Source organism: Nannospalax galili, unplaced genomic scaffold, assembly GCF_000622305.1.
Source record: "Nannospalax galili isolate Female #2095 unplaced genomic scaffold, S.galili_v1.0 scaffold365, whole genome shotgun sequence".
In the NCBI taxonomy this organism is placed as follows: Eukaryota; Metazoa; Chordata; class Mammalia; order Rodentia; family Spalacidae; genus Nannospalax; species Nannospalax galili.
Genome location: NW_008353234.1, coordinates 1196113 through 1218907, shown reverse-complemented (window position 1 = coordinate 1218907; position 22795 = coordinate 1196113). Strand labels below are relative to the sequence as shown.

At 40.6% G+C, this 22795-nt stretch overlaps 1 pseudogene; it reads right to left on the bottom strand.

The window, feature by feature from the left end:
* Positions 1-19274: 19274 nt before the first annotated feature.
* Positions 19275-21801, bottom strand: LOC103747941 (annotated as a pseudogene).
* Between the last annotated feature and the right edge of the window lie 994 nt (positions 21802-22795).

The window sequence follows — 22795 nt, the reverse complement described above, 5'->3', positions numbered from 1 at the left end:
CCCAAAACCCCTCCCTCCGTGGCTAACTCTCCACAGTTAATTCTCTGCAGCAGGCCCTGCCACTGGGAGGAATCAGGCTGCTTGGGGCACATGAGTTCCAGGTGAGCTAGGGCTACATAGTGAGACCCTGTGTCAAAAAATAAGAAAATAGATAAATAAACATTAATCACCTTGCTTGAGTAGATGACTCGAGGTCTCATTTCTTATGGCTTATTTTGCTTTGGTCAAGGGATACTCAGAACACAAATACAATGAAAATGTGAAAAGCAAAATATTACTGACAATAAAGAGCCAGTGGGAGGGTGTTGGAGAGATGGCTCAGTGTTTAAGAACACTGGCTGCACTTGCAGAGGACTCAGGCTCAATTCCCAGCACCCACAAGGTAGCTAACAACCATCCCCAACTCCAGTTCCAGGGGAATCTGAAACATGCTACTGAGTTCCACAAGCATTGCATGACATGGTACAACTTACACATACGCAGGCAATACACTCATACACAAAAATACTGAATAAATTTTTTAAAATTTATTTTTATTGAATTTTTGTGTATTTCATACAGAATATCTCAATCAGTCTTAACCATCTTTATATTCCGTCCCCATCGGCACTCTCCCATAGCCCCCCCACTGGAGCCCATATACTCTGTCACCCCGCTTAAAAACCACTGTGTCAAGTCAGTGTCCCCAGATGTTCCCCAGTGCAAGCCCATCCACTGGGGTCTAGTCAGCCTACCTAGATTCCCATGTTTTAGCTCTTCTTCAGCTCTCTGTCACTAGCCACAATGAGTTGCCAATATAAAACATTTTTTATTTTATTTTTTTAAATAAATAATTTATTGAGAATTTCATACACGTCTATTAGGTGTTTTGATCAAATCCATACCCGCTACCTCCCCTCCAACTCCTCCCATATCTCCCCATCACTTTTTTCTGATAACTTCATGTACTCTTTCTTCTTTGATTTATTTATTTTTATGGGGCATTTGGTTACGCTAACATTCCTCCCTCTGAAGAGGTAACCCTAAAATCTCTCAAGGGTTAGATACACGCTCCCAAATACTTTCAACATTTTTAGACATTGGAACACAGTATGTTGGTAAGAGGCCCAAGGACATTTTGACTTTAAGCCAAGAAACTGGCTACTTTTCTTTGGGGTCTTTTTACCCTAACTGCCTAGCCAATTCCTACCTCCTATTCTTATCACACCAACCTCTGAAGAGGTTACCCAAATTGCCAATACGGAATAAGGACACAGACCACTCTGGCTTCTTCCATGTTAAACAGGGCCACAGGGTGAGGCAATTGGAGTACCCCTTCAGTGGGTCTATCTAAAAGACTCCCAAATTGCATAACTCTTATCATTAAGGGGAAAAGAAACTCTTTGAATCGTGAGTAGGAGATGTGAAGGAGAAGTAAAGGCAAGGGTAATTAGTATTATAAGTTCCAGACAGGGAACTAGAAAAAAGTCAGAACAGAGCAATTTTCAAATGTTCATATGAGAGTCCATTGGGATTTCTTGGCAGGGGCTTCCAAAATCATCCCTCTATTGGATTTCTGCTCATTTTTCTTTTGTCTTCCAAGGCTGGGCTTTAAGGTGGTGGGTTCAGGATTTGCTTTCAGGTATTTTGATAGCTGTTGGAGTGGTTAGAATCAGTGTCAGTTCCCTCTCAAAGGGTTCTAGATAGGGGGAGAAAACAAGTTTATCCATCATTTTAGAACAAATTCTGGTTGTCTCCTTTACCTACAGGTGGACACCACAGTATTGGAGACCAAGATTTGAAGTCTTACATCTGAGCAGCACTTTCTGGTTAGGAAAAAAATCATCAATGAGAAATAATTGTCTAAATAACTTTTTATATAGACTTAAGCCTAATGTCTGGGAAGTGTAATCCCTTGAACTCTTAAAGAAATACACTGATGACTTTACTCTTTGGTTTTACTTTCCTTTCGGGTGTTTAAGACCATACAGTTGGCCCCAATAAATCAATTTACTTTTACACTTAAGGTCATTTGAGGATCTGTTCCTCAAGGGTCACATGGGCTTGGGAGGAATTCCAGGCTTCTTTCTTTTACCAGTTCAGTCTATGTGAAGATAAGTCAAAGGTCCTGCTCGAACATGTCCAGATTTACTTGGAAGCATGAATGAGATGTTTCCTCTCAGTTGACCCTCCTCTTTGAAGACTGGAAACTGGTTCAAGGCCATTTCATGGGGTCTCCATGTCCTCCCTGAACAAGAGGACAGGTGATTCACCACAGTTACAAGACTTTTTCAGAGGTGTTCCATAGTCCCCTGGAACTTAGTTGACCTTGGAGGGTAAGGGGCAAAAACTGTTCATTAAGTCCGTCTGACCACATTAGTATAGGCCTCAAACTACGGCTGTTAAACATCGAGTAAGGTTAGTTCCTCAAATCTGGTACTTTTAATTATCATGTGCTGTGTAGATAAGGCTTAGGTAAAAAACCAAATATTCTCAGAAAAACCTTGACTAGATATATATTTTGTTCTTTAAACAAGTTGACTAAACTATGACCTTAGAAATTTTAAGATTACGTATATATTATATTTGTCTCATCCTTTATATATCATAACAAACCTAAATAGACCTAAGCAGTGATGACACTTGCTTAGGCATTCTCATTTTTTCTGTCTGTTTTGGAAGATATCACCATTCCCATATCCTTTTAACATCTTTTACATTCTTGTTTTCTTTTTTTAATAATTATGGAACATAATGACATTAACAAATAAATTTTCCATCTGTTGTGAGACTTCTATTCCTGGGGATGCTAAGCAATGCTTATTCCCTTTTAAGGTTCTAGTGTCAAGCCAATGTTTGATTAAAGTTTTACTGGGAAACCAATGAATTTATTGAGCTTACTTACCGAGATAACTGAGGGGTTGCTGAGGTGTATGTGTGACCTAAGGGTATTCACACTGAAAAGCCTTGACCCAGCATGGGTCATGCCTTCTCGTCCTAGCCTTCCCTAGATTGTATACTTTAGCCCTCCCCAAATCCAGGAGGCCATATGTGATTAGGGTCAAATTACATACAGTTGGCTCGGAAGAGTGGCTGGATATTCCAGTGAGGGTCCAATGACCCTGCTTGGTCCTCTTTTAATGAATGAGCACAACCATCAACAAGCCCAATTGTGACGATATTTAGCAATCAGGCTCAGCTTAAGTCGTAATGAGGGTAGATATTTCATGCCGAATGGACTGCTGTATAGCATCATCTTATTAAAAGGGCCTGGAATTTAAAAGGATTTGGTGCTAGGATCCACATATGAGGGAGAACATACATCATTTGTTTTTCTGAGACTGTGTTACTTCACACTATAACAGTTTCTAGATTCATCCATTTACCTGAGAATTTCATTATTTCATCTTTCTTTACTGCTGAATAGAACTCCATTGTGCCAATATACCACATTTTTGTTAACCACTCGTCAGCAACAAACATGGTTGTACAAGTGTCTCTACAATAGGATGAGTCCTTTGGGTATATGCCAAGGAGTGGTATAACTGGATCATATGGTAGGTTCATTTTTAGTTTTTGAAGAGTTCTCCACACTGTTTTCCATACATCCCACCAGCAGTGAATGAGCATTCCCCTTTCTTCACATCCTCATCAGCATTTGATATCATTTGTTCTCTTGATCCTAGCCAGTCTGATTGAGGTAAGGTGATACCTTAGGGTGGCTTTAGTTTGCATTTTCTTAATTACTAACGATGTTGAACATTTTTTGAGATGTTTCTTAGCCATCTATATTTCTTCCTTTGGGAGCTCTCTGTTTAGATCTTTAGTCCATCTTTTAATTGGGTCATTTGGTTTCTCGATTCTTTGGTTTTTTTTGAGTTCTATATATATTCTGGATGTTAAACCTCTGACAGATATGTCACTGGTGAAGTTTCTCCCATTCTGTGGGTTTTCTCTTCACCTTTTTGATTGTTTTTCTCTGTACAGAAGCTTTTTAAAATTTTTTTATTTATTACTTTTATGTGTATGCGTGTACTGCCTGCATGTAGGTAAGTGCACCCATGTAGTGCAATGCCCGTGGAGGTCAGAAGAGGTTATCAGATCCCCTGGGACTGGAGTTACAGATAGTTGTTAGCTGCTATGTGGGTGCTGGGATTCGAACCCAGGTCTTCTGCAAGAACAGCCAGTATTCTTAGCCACTGAGTCATCTCTTCAGCCACAGCTTCTTAGTTTAATGAAGTCTCACTTGATTTCTGACCTTAATTCCTGAGCAACTTCTTTCTGATTTAGGAAATCCTTTCCTACACCTATATCTTGCAAGTTACTGCCAATATTTTCTTCCAATAGTTTAAGGGTTTGCAGTTTCACATTGAGGTCCTTGATCCATTTGGGGTTGACTTTTGTGCAAGGTGAAAGATAAGGATCTAGTTTCATTCTTCTACAGGTGGAGATCCAGATTTGCCAGCACCATTTGTTGAAGATGTTGTCTTTCTTCTGTTGTATGTTCTTGGCAACTTTGTCAAATATCAGGTGGTTGAAATTGTGCGTACTTGGGTTTGGATCTTCAATGATATTCCATTGATCTATGTGTCTATTTTTGTGCCGGTACCATGCTGTTTTTATGACTACAGCTCTATAGTATAGTTTGAGATCCTCCCCAGTGTTGCTCTTTGTGCTCAGGATTGCTTTGGCTATCTGGGGTCTTTTGTGCTTCCGTATGAATTTAAGGAAGGTTTCTTCTAATTCTGTGAAGTATATCATGGGGATTTTGATTTGGATTGCATTGAATCTATATATTGCTTTTGCTAGGATGGTCGTTTTCACAATGTTAATTCTTCCAATCCATGAGCATGGGATGTCCTTCCATCTCCTGGTGTCTTCCTCAATCTCTTTCTTTAATAATTTAAAATTTTCATTGTAGAGATCTTTGGTGTCTTTGGTCAGATTTATTCCAAGATTTTTTTTGCAGCAATTGTGAATGGGAGCATTTCCCTGTATTCTTTCTCCAATTGCTTGTTATTGGTATATAGAAAGGCTACTAATTTTTGTAGACTGATTTTATAACTTGCCACTATACTGAAACTGTTGATCAGTTCTAAGACTTTTCTGATGGACCTTTTGGGATCTCTTAGGTATAGTATCATATCATCTGGAAAAAGTGATAACTTGACCTCTTCTTTTCCAATTAGTACTCCTTTAATTTCCTTCTCCTGTCTTATTGCTCTAGCAAGAGTTTCAAGCACTGTATTAAGAAGGTGTATACATAGTGGACATCCTTGCCTGGTTCCTGATTTTAATGGGAAGGCTTCCAGTTTTTCTCCATTTAGAATGATGTTGGCTGCGGGTTTGTTGTATATAGCTTTAGTTATATTGAGGTATGTTCCCACCAGTCCAATTCCCTCTAGGACTTTGAACATAAATGCATGCCGAATTTTGTCAAAAGCCTTTTCTGCATCTATTGAGATGACAATGTGGTTTTTGTCTTTGAGTCCAGTCATATGATTAATGACGTTTATTGACTTCCGTATATTGAACCAGCCCTGTGTCTCTGGGATAAAGCCTACTTGATCATGGTGAATGATCTTTTTGATGTGTGTCTGTATGCGGTTTGCAAGTGATTTGTTGAGAATTTTTGCATCTGTGCTCATTAAGGATATGGGTCTAGAGTTTCCTTTTTTTGCTTTTGTCTTTACCCAGGTTGGGTATTAGAGTGATGCTGGCTTCATAGAAGGAATTTGGGAGTTCTCCCTCTGTTTCTATCATTTTGAATAATTTAAGTAGTATTGGTTGGAGGTCTTCTTTAAATGTCTGGAAGAATTGTGATATAAATCCATCTGGGCCTGGGCTTTATTTAGTTGGGAGGCTTTGTATTACTGTTTCAGTTTCCTTATATGTTATGGGTTTAAACTGTTGATCTCTTCTTGGTTTAACTTTGGTGGTTCCCATGATTTCAGATAGCCACCCATTTCTTTTAGATTTTCAGATTTAGTAGCATGTAAGTTTTTACAATATTCCCTTATAATGGTCTGGATCTTTTGGGTGTCTGTTGTGATGTTTTCCCTTTCATCTCTGATTTTGTTCATTTGGATTTGCTCTTTCTTTCTTTTGGTTAACTGGGCTAAGGGTCTGTCTATCCTGTTTAGCTTTTCAAAGAATCAGCTCTAAAATTCATTGATTCTTTGTATTGTTTTTTTCTACTTCATTAATTTCTGCTCTGATTTTTGTTATTTCTTCTCTTCTGCTGGGTTTGGGTTTCATTTATTCTTGCCTTTCCAGTGTCTTGACTTGCAGTGTTATGTCATTTATTTGGGCTCTTTCTAACTTTTTAATGTAGGCACTTAGAGCTATAAACTTCCGCCTTAGAACTGTTTTTAATGTGTCCCAGAGGTTGTGTTGTGTTGTATTGTCCTTTTCATTGAATTCCAGGAATTCTTTTCTTTCTTTCTTAATTTCTCCTTTGACCCACTCATTTTTTAGGAGTGTGTTGTTCAATCACCATGAGTTTGTGTAGTGACTAGGGCTTTGTCCAGTGTTGATTTTGAGCTTTATTGCATTGTGGCTCAATAGAATGCATGGAATTATTTCAATTTTTTTGTATTTATTGAGGTTTGATTTTTGGCCCAGTACGTGGTCAATTTTTGAAAAGTTCCATGGGGTGCTGAGTAGAAAGTGTATTCTTTGGTGCTTGGGCGGAATATCCAAAAGATGTCTGTTAGGTCCATTTGATGTATGGTATCATTTAATACAGACATCTCTCTATTCTTTGTCCAATTGACTGACCTAATGCAGACAGTGGGGTATTGAAGTCCCCTACTATTACTGAGTTGGGATTAATCTGTGTCTTAAAGTCCTGTAGTGTTGTTTTTATGAATTTGGGTACACCAGAGTTTGGTGCATATGTGTTAAGGATTGCAATATCTTTTTGGTTAACCATTCTTTTGATCAGTATGAAGTGACCCCCCTTATCTTTTCTGATTAGTTTTACTTTGAAGTCTATCCTGTCAGATATTCAAATTACAACCCCTGCTTGTTTCTTAGTGCCATTTGCTTGGAATATTTTTTCCAACCTTTTACCTTAAGGTAGTGCCTGTCCTTGAAGGTGAGATGGGGTTCTTGCCAGAAAGCAAAGAGATGGATTTTGTTTCTTAATCCATTCACTTTGCCTATGTCTTTTGACTGGGGGTTCAGTCCACTGATATTTAAGGTTAGTATTGAAAGATGTGTATTGGTTGCCATCATTTTGATTGCTGTTTGTGTTCTCTGTGTAATTTTGCGTTTCCTAGATTATACCTTTATTTTTTTCTTTTGCTGCCCTGGGGTATAGTTATTTCTCTCTCTGCTCTCTGTGTTGCTTCAAGTATTCTTTGAAGGGCTGGTTTTGTGGACACGTATTCTTTCAGGCTATTCATGTCATGGAAGATTTTTCTTTCCCCCACAACTATAATAGACATTTTTTCTGTGTAAAGTGTTCTGGGCTGGCATCTATTGTCATGTAGAACTGGAAATACACTGTTCCAGGCTTTTCTGGCTTTGATAGTTTGCATTGATATGTCAGCTGTAATTCTGATGGGCTTTCCTTTGTATGTGACTTGGTGGTTTTCTTTTGCTGCTTTCAGTGTTCTCTCTTTGTTCTGTACATTTAGTGTTTTTACTATGATATGTCGTGGGGAGTTTCTTTTCTGATCCTGTATATTTGGTGTTCTATATGCTTCCTGTGTTTGTGTGGGGATATCTTTCCTTAATTTCGGGAAATTCCCTTCTACAATCCTGTTTAAGATCTGGTGAACACCATTAACCTGAAATTCTTCTCCTGCCTCTATTCCTATTATCTGTAGATTTGGTCTTTTGGTGGTGTCCCACATCTCTTGCATATTCCATTCCTGTTTTTTTTTTTTAATTTTCCATAATCTCTGCTTGAGTGGTCCAATTCTTCAACTTTATCCTCCAGTGTTGATATTCTGTTTTCCATTTCATTCATTCTACTGTGAGGCTTTCCCTTATTGTTTCAAGTTGGCTTATTGAGTTTTGTACTTTCTTCTTCATTTCTGCCCGAGTTTTCTTCAGTGTTTCTCTTTTGTGAATTCATTCAGAAGTTTATCTTCTTTTAGCTCTTTTATTTGTTTGTTCATGTGCTCTTTAAATTCATTTAATTTCTTGATCATGTTTATGATTGTTCTTTTAAATTCAGTGTCCTGGGTTATCTTTAGGGGGTTCTCCTTGTAGAACTCTTCTACAGGATTGGTGGAGTTTGGTGGGGACACAGTGTTTTGGCTTTCCGTTTTATTACTCTTTCGTTTTGATTTTGGCATGTGAATTTCTTTTGTTGTTTATGATCCTGATATGAGAATTAATTTGAAGTATGCTTCTGTTTATATTATCGAGGTGCCTAGATCCTTTCTTTATTGGTTGTTTATAGCTGTTTGGTATAGGGTTCAGGCTCTCTCAGGTTTAATTTAGAGTTAACTGATGGCTTCAGATCAGCTATTCAGGAGTACCCACAGAAGCCCAATTCAGGTTCCAGTTAGGTACACTCAGGCTTCCTTCACCATGTGAAGGCAGGATCAGGGGCTCTCCGGCAGTCCCCTGCATTCTCAGGCCCTCTGCCAGAGGGAGGCCCGAGGGAGGCCAGAACACTGCACTTTCTGGTGGTCTGCTGAGAACAGAGCTACTGCACCAATGGAGGATGAGATCCACTCTCTGAGGCTGTCTGCTTGGATCTCAGTCTTAGCCTACCAAAGCAGATCTGCCCTGGGGCCTTGAAAGGGGCCTCACAAAATCCCAGGTAAGGGGATGGGTATTTGCAATTAGGGGAAGCTCACCACCACTGGAGGCAGGATCAGGGGCACTCAGGCATTCCCCTGCATCCTCAGGCCTTCTGCCAGAGGGAGGGCAGAACTTGGCACTCTCTGCAGCCAGATCTAGTGGCCATTGACCCACTGTTCAGAGCCTCCACTAGAGCAGTGCCCCAAAGAACTCTGGGAGTAAGTCTGCCTTCATGATCCCAGAACTGCACAGCCACCAGTATGCAATGACAGCCTGGGAGATGTGCAGGCACCTGGCTCCAACTGATGATAACTGCTGCATTGTTCCCAGTAAAGCCAAGTCTAGAGCACTATGGGTCTAATTCCCACAGAAGAACTTGGAATCAAAATTTATTCTTGAGCCTTAAGATAAAATATATTTGGAATCAAAATTTATTCTTGAGCCTTAAAACAAATTATACTTGGATTCAAAAATATATTCCTGAACCTTAAAATAAAATATTTCCCCCTTTGAGGGGGGCTCATGGCACTGCACCCTTCCCTGGGGTTAATAGTTAATGGGGAAGGGGGAAACATTTGAGCCCATGGTCCTGCAAACAGTCCCTCACCCAGGACCCTGTAAGTAACCTTAATGAAACTCATTGGATCGTATGGACATGCACACACACATACACACACATGAGAGAGAAACAGAGAGAGACCGAGAGACAGAGACAGAGAGATAGACATGAAAACAGAAGGGAGCTGGCTAGGAAGAGGAAGGAGAAGGGAATCAACAGGCGTAGAGGGGGAGATTACAGAAGATGATAGGGGTGAATATGATCAACACACATTATATACATGCATGAAAATGTCATAAATAAACCCATTATTAGGCATAATTAATATAGGCTAATAAAACTAAAAATAGATATTAAAAATACAAATAATTATCTTATGATATAAGAAGAAATTTTTTGCTCTCCTGGTCTCCTAACACAGAACTCCTAAAACTCTTCAAATTTCCTGAGTAACTTGCGGAAAGGGGCATGAAGTAAGAAAAACATTTTTTGTTGCCGCTTTTAATCCCAGCACTTGGGAGAGAGAGGCAGGCAGATCTTTGTGAGTTCAAGGGCAGCCTGGTCTACATAGCGAGTTCCAGGCCAGCTGGGGCTAAAAAAGAACGATTTTTGTTGATAAATTACTTCCAACCATAAAAAGGGGGACTGGAAGATGGCTTAGTGGAGAAAGAGCTTGTGCAAGCATGAGGACCTGAGTTTGGATTCCCTAGCACTCACATAAAAGGCCATGGGAGGGAATAGGAAGTGACAGGACAGGCATATGGATCCCCAGGGCTCACTTGTCAGCCAGTCTAGCCTGAAAGGTGATTTCAAGATTCAGTGAGCCACCTTGTCTTACAAAACATAAGTTGGGGCATGATAGAGGAAAATACTGGAAATTGACCTCTGACTTCCACCCACATATGCACAGTCGAATGCGTGCATACACACACAAAAAAAGTATATACTAAAATAAATACTCCCCTGGTGGGTTTTGAACTTACTTGAACTGACTCTTGGAATAGGAATGTCTGTCTCACAGCTGTAGTATTTAAATTGTTTTTCCAATCTTTTACTTATTTGTGTGTGTGTGTGTGTGTGTGTGTGTGTGTGTGTGCATGTGCTGTCATGGCACAGTGTAGAGGTCAGCAAGAGTCAGTTCTCTCCTTCCACCTTTTTAGTGGTTTGAATGAGAATGCTCCCCATAGGCTCCAAGTATTTGGACATTTTGTCCCCTGTTGGTGGTGCTGTTTTGGCAGGTATTAGAAGGTGTGGCTACGCTGGAGGAAGCACATCACTGGGGGTGGGCTTAGAGAGTTCTAAAGCCTTGCCGGATCTCAAGCCACTCTCTAGTTTCCTGTGCCTATGTGAAGATGTGAGAGCTTAGCTTCCATTCCTCCTCCAGCCACCTCTGCAGCCATGCCTCCCCACCATGATGGACTAACTATTGCCCCTTTGGAACCATAAGTCCAAATAAACTCTTCCTTCTATAGATTGCTTTGGTCAGCGTTTCTATCTCAGAAACAGAAAAGTAACTAATACTCTTGTTTTTAGGATAAGATCTCTCTTTTTTCTGCACACTGTGTACTCCAGGCTAATTGTCCTATGAAATATTAAGAGATTCTCCTGCCTCCACCTACCATCTCTCTGTAGGAGTTTTGGAATTACACATGTGAGTCAACAATTCTGGTATTTTTTTTAACTTGGGTTCCAAAAATTGAACTCAAGTCTTCAGATTTGTGTGACAAATGCGTTATCCCACTGATCCACCTCACTGGCCCTCACAGCTGTATGTCTGAAGCACATAACTTGTATGACTTCCCCAGCTCACAGCTACAGGGGAATGTGTTACAGAATGAACTATGCCTCCAGTCTCTTATCTCATTCAGGTAATTACTTACATGAGACTTTGAACTTAGACTTAAACCTGATGCTGGAACAAGTTCAGAATTTGAGAGTTGTTGGGATGAAATAAATGTATCTAATCCCAGCACTTGGGAGGCAGAGACAGGAGGATCTTTGTGAACTCAAGTCCAGCCTGGGCTACATAGCGAGTTCCAGGACAGCTAGGGCCACAGGGAGACCCTGTCTCAAAAAAAAAAAAAAAAAAAAAAAAGGATATAAATTTCAAGGACGGCTGGGATTGAATACTATGGTTTCAATGTATGTGTCCCTCCAAAATTCATCATATGTTGGAATCTAATACGAAATGTGTGTAAGACTTTTTTGAGACAGGGTCTCCCTGTAGCCCCAACTGGTCTGGCCTGGAATTCACTATGTAGACCTGGCTGGCCTTTAACTCACGAAGATCCACCTGCCTGTGCCTCTGGAGTGCTGGGATTAAAGGCATAAGCCACCATGCCTGGCTCAAATTCCACTTCTACTTAATGCCAGGCTCCACCACAGCAAAAGGAGTCATATTCCAAGTTGTGCTGCCTAAGTTTGGAATAGTGTTAGTGAAAGCCACAGAGGTTAAAAATGGAATTGCTTTCTTTATTTCTATTTCAGATAACTGGTATTGGAATTATTTGCAATTTATTTATTTATTTATTATTCACTTTTTTTTGGACAGGGTCTCACTATGTAGCCCTGGCTGACCTACAATTCTCTATGCAGACCAGGCTGGCCTCCAACTCATAGAACTCTCCCTGCCTCTGCCTCCCAAGTTGTGGGATTAAAAGTGTGCACGACCACACCAGGCTGTTTTTTGTTGCTGTTGTTTTTATTAGTGTATACTTTGCCATTTTCATGCATTTATACAATATATTTTGATCATATTCACCCCTATCATCTTCTCATTCCCTTCCCCCTCTCAATGGTCTGTCTCTCTTACCCTCAAATAGCCACTCTTTAACTTTCATGTCTTTCTTTTTAAATTTAGATCCTGCCTGTGAGAGAAAGCATGTTTTCTGTCTTTCTGGGTGTGGGATTTTTGCTTAAAAGAATGATTATCAGTTCTATTTTCTTGGAAATAAACTTTTGTTCTTCACAGCTGTCAAGGGTGTAGGGAAGGGAATAGGTAGGTGAGATAGGAAACCAAAGGGAGGAACCTTATGCTCTTTGGTTGTAGAATAAATTAGTCTAGCCACTAAGGAAATGATTAGGAAAATTACTCAAAAAAATAATAATAAGGTTACTATAATAATTCAGCTAATATTACTCCTGGGTAAATATTCAAAGGAATCTAAGTCAGGATAACTTATGGATACCTACACACGTGTGTTCATTACAGTACTAGTCAAAACAGCCTAGGTACCCATAAACAGATACCTAGATAAGGAAAATGTGATATTTATGTACTCTGGAAAATTATGCATCTAGAACCCATGTTAAAAAAAAAAAAAAAAAAGATGGGTATGGTGGCTTATACTTCTAATCCCAGTTCTATGCAGAGACAGACAGAGCCCATATTTTAGTATTGTTTATTTATTTAGTATTATTGTGTTTGTGTTTGCAGGCACACAAATGCCATGGCACATGTGGAGGTCAGAAGAAACCTTTTAGAGTCAGTTCTCTCTTTTCACCTTGTCTCTGAGACAGGGTCTCTCTTGTTTCTGCACTGTATCCTCCATGTTAGCTGGCAGATTTTCCTGTCTCTGCCTTCCATTCTGATGTAGGATTAGAGATGTGGGATTTCGACTCACATGGTCAGGCTTGTGCAACAAGTGCTTTTATCCACTGGACCACCTCTTCAGCCGTAGTATTATTTTTTTTAATCTATTTTAATTCTCTTTGCTTTCGTATAATCATATATTTTTAAACACTTATATAATTGGATTTTGTTGTTTGAAATGGTCTCTTATAGCAGTTGACAAATTCCAACTCAGTATGAGGCCTTGAATTTCTGACCCTCCTTCCTCAGCCTCCTGAGTGTGGGATTACAGGTTTGTGCCACTCACCTGGATTTTTCTTTCTTTTTGAAACAGTGTCTCATGTATCCCAGGGTGGTCTCAAACTTGCTATAGATCTGGGAATGACCTGGACTTCTGAGTCTCCTTTATCCACCTTCCAAGTGCTGAGATTTCAGATGTGCACTTCCATGCCTGGTTTATATGATGCTAGAAATCAAACACAAGGATTCATTCATACTATGTAAGTACTCAGAAAAACCTTTACATCACCAGAACTTTTTTTTCATTCTTTTTTTTTCATCACATTCTTTACATTTTTTTCTTTTTTTTCCTTTCTTTTTCCATTCCTGGGCACCCTGCTGTCACTTATTCTCTGCACTTTGAGTAGCTGTGGATCTCTGTGATCGGCTCCATATGTTGCATAAAGAAGCTTCTTTGATGAGAGGTGAGAGCTACACTTATCTGTGGGTTTAAGAATAAGTATTTCATATACATTTAGAAATTATATTAGTTTAGGAAAGCAGCAATAGCAGGGTTTCCTCTAGGGCATATGACCTCTTCAGCCATGAGGTTTACAGTACAGGAATGAATTCTCTTATTTTTGAGTGGGTCTTAAATCTAAACAGATAGCAGTTGGTTATCCCCAAGATAAAAGTGTCACTATTACACAATTATTGGAGATATTATTGGAGCTATCTTTCCAGGCAATTCATTGTTGTGGTTTGTAGGCTTTACATCTGGGTAGGAATATTGATTACTTTTCTCCCTTGGCAGCTTACCTAGCACCTTCTGTCTTTTTGGTTATGAGCCTGGGCCTTCAACAGCTGTGCCAGCTCAATTCCTCCAAGCCCTGTGCCTGGAGTGTATGATATCTTCAACAATAGTGTCATAGCTTCAGGTTCTGGGAGGAAATCAAGGGCTGTCGCAATAGCTTATAGTGATTTGGGAGTCTCTTGGACTCTCCTGACCAACATTCTTGAAGGGCGGCAGAAGCCTGGCACTGGGGTTTTATTAGCTAGCCTATGACTCTTAGGGGAAGCATTATCACTTTCTGTGGTATAACTCCACTTACATATGCAATGTACTTATAATTAAACTTATACAATATAGTTTCCCGAGTCTCAGAGATTAAGAGCAGATACTCCTCATGCAAAGGCTCTGATTTCATTTCTCAACATCTACTTTGGGTGGCTCAAACTGCTTGTAACTCCAGTTCCAGGGGCTCCAACACCCTCTTATGAATTCCACAGAACTTTCCACTCACTTGTACATACTCACACAGAGATACACACATATGCACAAAATTTAAAATAATTTGATTTGCTATTTTTATGTGTATGAATATATTTATTGTATGTGTATGAGCTTGCATTTGTGTAATTGCACCATGTTGTACAATGCCTATGGAGGTGAGACGAGGGCATCAGATCCCTTAGAATTGGAGTTACAGACGGTCATTAGCTGCCCTGTGTGTGCTGGAAATTGAACCCGGTCCTCTGCAAGAACAGCCAATGCTCTTAACCTCTGAGCCATCTCTCCACTCCCCCTATGGGTTTTTCAAATGCCCTTAGTGTTACTTTTCTCTCATTCCTCCCTCTCTTTCTATATTATTACACTTCCTCCCCCTTCTACAGTTGAAGCCCTTTTTCCCATTTAAGATTAAGTATTTATTCTAATCTTCAAAATCTGGCTTTGGCTTTGCCTATCTCCAGGAATTCCATACTGTTCATTTACTTTGCACCTATATTCACTTCTGCTATATTACCAGTTGATGACACGGTAAGTGTAGGTTTATATCAAGCCCAGTGGAATTTTTTAAGAATCAGGAAATTCAAGCTAAATTTGTTTCAAATCTTCAGTGTGCTGCTCAGTAGACACTGGAGGGCTGTAAGAAAGAGTAATCCATCACTAAAAGCTTCTCTTAGGATCTGGTATAAGCCCAGACACATTGCCTGCACTCAGCAGCTTATAGACAGGCACTGGGATTCCGATTGGCTCTGGACGGAATCTCTTTCTTTGAAAGGACCAGCCACAAGCTCGTACATGGTGATTTTGGACAACTCTGCAATGAGATCACAGTCTGTTAAAACTAGCCCAGCATCCAATAAGAACAAGGCCTACAATGATTGCTATGTCCTGCCTAATGTTGAAGTCACAGCCTGGCCCAGTACTGCTACAACCAATCACAGGCGATGCTGTCCAGAATAAAAGACCAAAGACCCTGGCCACACATCTCTCCTGAACACTGGAATCACTCAAGAGATAGCATCCACAGGTAATTGTCGGGTTGGTGGCTGTTGAAATATACCCAGTTCTAGACCCCACTAGCCTACCACTGTGTTTCAGGCAAAGCACTGTACCTGTACCCACAACACTTTCTTACCCTCAGCAGATGAAGCCTGCTTCCTGGGGTTGGGCTAGTGTTGGGGGAGGCAGTCCCTCAGCCAGAAAGGCCGACACCAAGATAGATCAAATCTGAGTATCATAGCCTAGTGGCCCTGAATAGTCTCAGGGGTGCACCTAGAACTGTGCTGCAATCTTAATGAAGCATCGGTCTCCACTTGGTGCTGGGACAGGTTGGGATGCTGGGAATGCTGGCCTGCGGATAGCTGTGCTGCCTAAATTGGTGTATCAGTGGAGCAGGCAGTTCCTTGGCTACCAGTGCTGACGCCAGGCTGAATCACATCAGTCTCATAGCCACAAGGAAAGCACAGTCTAAAATGGAGGACAGGTGACCAAGGCCCACTCCAAGGTTTGTAATTATGCCAATCAAAACTCAAGTCTGTCCCATCATCCCACAGTTTTCTGACAATGGAGCAGGTCTAGAGACTCTGCAAAACTGGCCTGCTTAGAAGAGGCCGTTGGTTCTGATTAATGACAGGCCTCACTGCGATGGTGCTCTCTCTGAACTCTAAGAGAGGCCTTGGGAAGTTTCCTGTGCTGGTTTTCACATCTTGTTCCCCAGCATGTGGAATCCTACTTCCTCTTTGCTTCCTGGGTTTGGAGAAGATTGGTAGAGGCAGTACCCTGGGCATCTGGCCAGCATGCTTCCAGCCAGATAGTTATGGGTAGCAGCATGCAAGAAAGGGCATGGGCTCTACTACCATGGTGAGCCTCAGAGTAGGTTTCAAAACTAGCTGGAACACAGCTTCTTCTCCCACATAGAAAGCTGTTCTCTGTCTCTAAAAGACTTGGGGTTGGAGGAGGGGTGGCATTCTTTTTCCTGTCTTTTTAAATGAGCCTTTTCTCATTATTATCCTAAAAACATGCACTATTGTTTCTCAACTGGTAGTTTCCATTCTTGAGTAGCTTTTCACATAGGTTTGTCTTTGTAAATGTTGCTGGAGGACTTCAACCACTGTTGTGTTCCACTCACACTGTATTATCTCAATGTTGTTTTCAAACAATTGCTTTCCATTTCCTGATATTTACACGACTGAGGAGCACATCTTTAGTGATCCAAGGGAAACAGCAATTTCCTGGCCTTAGCTAAATATCACAGTTTAGAAGTTTATACCTAACCAACAGCAGGAGGTAAGCATAAACCGGTACTTAATTTTAGCATTGTTTGAACTGAGAAGTAGCATTTTAATTTTTTGTTGTTGTCATTGTTGTTTTTGTTTTGTTTTGTTTTGTTTTGAGACAGGGTCTTCCTGTAGCCCTAGCTGGCCTGGAACTCACTATGTAGACCAGGTTGGCCTTGAACTCACAGAAATCTGCCTGTGTCTGCCTCCCAAGCTGCTGGGACTAAAGGCATGCCCCATCACACCCAGACAAGAAGTAGCATTTTAAAAGTGAGGCAGGTAAATTTCACTTTTCATTGTATGAAAAATAAAATTGTACTTAACATTCCTAAAGTCTTTGGTAATAAAATACTTTATTGGTACCATTTAACATCAAAAATGTTGTAATGATTCCATTGCTTAGCTTCCGTCTTTAAATTAAAAACTAGTTTCAAAAAAATAGGAGTTGGGGGCCAGGCATGGTGGCGCACGCCTTTAATCCCAGCACTTGGGAGGCAGAGGCAGGCTGATCTCTGTGAGTTCAAGGCCAGCCTGGTCTACATAGTAAGTTCCAGGACAGCTGGGGCTACAGGGAGACCCTGCCTCAAAAAAAAAAAAAAAACAGGAGTTGGAGTTGGGTACTGGAGTGATGGCTTAGTGGTTAAGTGCACTGACTGCTCTTGCAGAGGACCTAGGCTCAATTCCCAGCACCCACACGGCAGCTAACAACTGGCACTGCATGACATGGATACACTTAAATACATGCAAGCAACACATCATACACATAAAAAATAATAAATAAAAATATTCTTTTGGGGCTGGAGAGATGGCTCAGCGGTTAAGAGCACTGACTGCTCTGCAGAGGACCCAGGTTCAATTCCCAGCACCCACATGGTGGCTATAAACCATCCTTAACTCCATTTCTAGGGGACTCCGAAGCCCTCTTCTGACCTCCTCAGCATTGCACGACATGGGTGCACTCACATACATGCAGGCAATACACTCATACACATAGAAAACAAAAATAATGAATAAAAAATTTTAAAGGAGTTAATGTAAAAATCAATTATCTCAAAAGAAGCTGCAGTCTATCTTTGCAAATAATTAAGGTTCCTCATTTTAAAAACCACATTTCACTGGTCTTCATAATAAATAACTGTATAAAAGGAGACACTGCCTTGGGTTATTCTGCTGAGAACATTTTATACATCTTTAAAAAAACACTAATCACTATCCCAGCTCAAATCTTACAAGAGCTGTTTGTTCAGTCATTTTCTACCTGTATTCATGTTAGCACCTAGAAATTTTGAATTTGTATCATTTAAGATAGTATGATTTACTGAACAAAAGGAATAATGATTTTTCTCTGTGAGTTTTCATGGGTTATATACAAAGAGTAGGTCCCTTTTAAGTGAAAGGTTAAAAAATTATGCCTGCCTTTTACTTTATCTCCAATTTCTGGACCTAGCAAATGACCCAATGATAAAAGATCCATATGCGATAAATATCACAGTACAGTTATCAGAATATAATTTCTTATTCATTGTGTCTCATTAATATAATTTATACTTCAATTAAAATAACATTCTATCTGTACATAATATTTCTCCAAAGTAGTTCATAATTCATGTTTCTCTTCAGATTACCTTTCCCTCCTCTCTTCTCAAATCAGAATGATCCTGTTCTTTGTGTTTTTTCAGTGAAACTCTTTCAACTAAAAGTATAATAATGCAAATATAGATGTGGCAAGTCCTAATATTATAAAATAAAGACTAAATATATAAGGACTCATGCTAAATAAGACAGTGCAAAGCAGGAGCCACACAAAGCCATGCTGTGCTATCTCTTCTGTGTCTCCTCAGGAAGGTTCTGATGCATCTCACTTACATGAACATATATTCCCAAACATAGCTAGTCTCCTGCATTCCAGTATAAATAAATGCTTTCCATTAAAGCTTCTGTATTTACTTCTGTTTTGCAAAACAGTCTACTGCAACTTTGACTATGAATTTTGAAAATGATAACATAATAATATATTTTATTTGTAATCAAGCCATCATTTCTAACCTGTACCTGTTGTAACCTATTTGTTTAAAAACAGACATTCAGAAGTGAAGCAAAAGGAAATTAAGGAGTTTTAATTTCTGCCTTCTTGATGGACTGGAGACTTTGTATTTTAATTATCCTCTGCTTCAGTTGAAAAAGTGTTCTACATGCTATCAGTCCAGCTGGGCATGGTGGCACATGCATTTGGGAAGCAGAGGCAGGTGGATTTCTGTGAGTTTGAGGCTAGCTTGGTCTACATGAAAAGTTCCAGGTGAGTTTGAGGCTAGCCTGGTCATATGACAAGTTTCAGGACAGCCAGAGCTACATAGTGAGACCCTGTCTAACCCCTCCCATTCCCCATACCCCAAACCAGCTGTCATTGAGAAATGAAGCAAATAGTTCACTGGTCAGCAGGTGAAAGTACCTGCCTGTACATCATGACCAACCAGCATTTTGCTTCCCTCTGGGGATGTACTGACTGACCCAACATTAGTCTAACACATATCCAATCCAGTCAGAGCACAGGCACCAGGCAGAATCTAACTCAAAACTATTTGGGGGGGAAATATCAAATTTTTTTTTTTGTCAACTGTTTCATGCTACAGTATTCTCGCAAAGTAGAAGCTTGGCATCAAAACATCTGTTTGTTTTCACATGAAAAATAAACATTTTTTTCTTTGGAAGAGGCGCAGCATCTAGGATTAGAATTAAGGCTAAATAAATAATGCTGGTTTGTGGTTCAGACTGTAATGTGGGGATGACTATGTCAACCAGCAGCTTCACTGTCCTATACACCTGTTTCCGAAGGTGTGTCTCTATTTCATCATTCCTAGGTGGAAGTGAGAAGCCTCATTCATGGCTTTGGACTGGATGCACATTAGGTACTGTTCGGGTCAGCTCGTCCACACTGTTTCTCATGCCAGAGTTGGAAAAGACCAGGCACTGGAGTCAGAACCACAGTAAGGTCACCATGTAAGTATTTTCAGTAAAGATAAAAATCTTCTTTGGCGGGCATGGTGGCGCATGCCTTTAATCCCAGCACTCAAGAAGCAGAAGCAGGTGGATCTCTGTGAGTTCGAGGCCAGCCTGGTCTACATAGTGAGTTCCAGGACAGCTGGGGCTGCAGGGAGACCTTGTCTCAAAAACACCAAAAAAAAAAAAAAAGAATCTTCTCCACCCCAACCTTTTACTTCTCCAATGTTGGGGAACCCTGGTGTTAGGGTTGTAGTCCTCTATGTCTGGATAGCTCTAAGGGGCTCGGCACCATATGGAAGGACTCCCCTTCTCAGCAGGGGGCCTCCTGCTCTCTTCCTGATTTACCTGGAAAGTGCCACCAAGCACGGATGCCTGACCTTATTTGGAACATGACCTTTGGCATAGTTACCTAGAGTAAAAACTACTCCCAGGTTTTTTCTATATGATAATCAGGCATTGCCTGGTAGTCGGAGGATAGGAGCCTACTGCCACATGTAAATAAAGCATACTATGAGCACCTATCAGCTGAGGCATTGGCTACTGCCTCCACACTATATTTTCCCCAGTTCTCCCACTGAATAAACGGAGATGTTTCACTGAATCTGGAACTGTTTCACTGAATCTGGAGCTGTTTCACTGAGTCTGGAGCTGTTTGCATCATTGAACCTGCCTCCCCAGAAGGGCTTTCTTCCGTCAGTGCTCACTGGCCATCCTGACCCCGCTAGTCACTTCTGCTCCCTTTGTCCTCGTGGAGCAGTGGCCAATGACCCACGAGGAGAGGGAGCGACCCCACACTCCAATGGTCAGGAAATCTGATTGATACTGATAAGTAATCCCAAAGTCAAAATCTCACCCCAAACCAGAACCCTTTTTATGAACCAGCTGCTGCTCCACAAGGAGTGGGACATCCTTGTTGACATAAACAATGGCAGGATTGTAAAGACTGAACACCACAGGAAAAAAACACTTTTTTACCTGACTCAGCATTTAATTAGGAATTAAATTTAGTTAAGAATTTGGCTGAGAAATAAATATCAACATCACAGAAAAACATCAAGACCGCTCCCTTGTCCCGAGCTCAGGCTCCCACATTTAGCCCTCATCCACAATTAAGTTATTCATTCAATGAGACCAAGGTGTAACTGTGAACATTAGACACACTTGTGGCAGATTCTAGGATACACTTGACTTTAGACAGTCCTTCTTTACTAAAATGCACAACTAGGAGATGAATCCTCTTGTCTTGATAAATACAAACATCCCTGAAGTTCTGCATGAACTGTGAAAATGCTTCTGTTCTTTCAGCAAGTGGCACAATGATATTAATAATTGATCTAGTTAATGTCAATCATCTCATTCTTCACTTTCATGAGAGGTCCAAAAGGGTCAAAGAGGGCCACATGTCTGTATTCCATGAGGTAGGCTTTCTTAAAGAAAAGTTCATATTGTATGCCCTTACCTCTCTCAGTGTGGTAAATAACCTTCTATGAAGTCATTTTCATTAAATATCAGTTTCTCTACAAGGGGGCCCTTCTCATCTTTCTGTTTGTCATCTTCATCAGGATTATTAATGACCTTCAAGCCAGCTTCAATAACTTCTACCAATTCATCCCATTTGTCTTTTCTAACTGGCTTTTCTTCTGGATGGAAAGTGAACCCCATTTCCAATTGAAATACTTTCATTAAGGTGAAAGGTTCAAAGGAGATGACTCCATACTCACTGGATAATTTGGCTCCTACCCTAACTTCTGCTTTGTCAATCTGGGAATGAAGAGATTCTAGAAGATCACTGGGTATTTGTTCTTTGTTGCCTTGATATCCTATGCCACTGGCCCCTAGATTCTTTCTCTCTTGCAATGATCTCATTTTCTCACTTGTTTCTTGCAATTCTTGTTTCAGCTGGGCAATTTGGCAGTTCAGACTGGTTGCCCTGGTTTGGTAATGTTCTTCTTCCTCCTGCAGGAGGGCTTGGTAATACTCTTTACCATAATCCATTTTCTCTAACAACACCAAGAAGAGATGCATTCCATCAGTCTGGGGGGGCACACTCCAGGAGGTACATAAATAATACCAAAATGCAGAGCAGAGTGAGGCCCAAGAGCAGCCATTGCATCCGACTGTGAAGAACTGATCCTTTTCTAGACATGTGTATGTGTGTGTTTGCCTAACAAGATAAGCTCTTTGCTTTTTCATAACTTTAACAAAAAGTTACCGAAAGTTAAAAACAAAATAAGGATTTCCATAAAAGGTAACAAAATGAATTCTGCTGTATTTTTTTTAATTCTTTTCTTCAGTAGTCATGACTACTTGAGAAATGAGAAATCAAGTATACTTCCGTATTGCTACCACGATGTCCACACTAAAACAATCTGATCCATAAAATCCATTATATGGGTGGTGACTTTTCACTCTGCTCCACTGCCCCCTCCTGGCAGCTGCTCTCTCGCCCTCGCCTACCACCGCTGCGGGTTCAGCCGCCCTCAAGTATTTCCAAATAAAGTCATTACTTTTATATTGTAAGAAATTAAGCCAGGCATGGCGACGCATGCCTTTAGTCCCAGCATTGCGGAGGCAGAAGCAGGCCAGCCTGGTCTCCATAGTAAATCCAGGCCAGCTGGGGCTACAGGGAGGCTTAGGGCTTGGTGTTGCACTGCACATGGTGTTGCGCAGGGGAGCGGTGCTGTGCGGAGAGTTGTGGTGTTGCTGGGCGCGGTGGTGTCGGAAGGTCTTTAGTCCCCGCACTCCCAGGCAGAGACATGTGGATGTCTTGTGGTTCAAGGCCAGCCCTGGCTACACAGTGAGTTCCAGCTCAACTCGGGTTAGAGGGAGACTCTGTCTCAAAAAGATAGAAAGAAAAACCAAAAAATAGTCTCACTATAGATCCTTTGCTAGTCTGAAATCTCTAATCATCCTGCCTCAGCCTCCTGAATGCTAGTATTACAGGTATATGCCACTACGCTCAGCTAAAGGTAGATTTTTTAATTTTTTATTTTATTTGTGTGTATTTGCAGGTGCCCATGCCACGGCACAGCATGTGGAGATGACAGGACAACTTTCAGGATGATTCTTTCCTATACAGGTAAAATTCTTAATCACAGTTTTATAGAAAGGATGCAGTAATTTATATCTGTACCCTACTT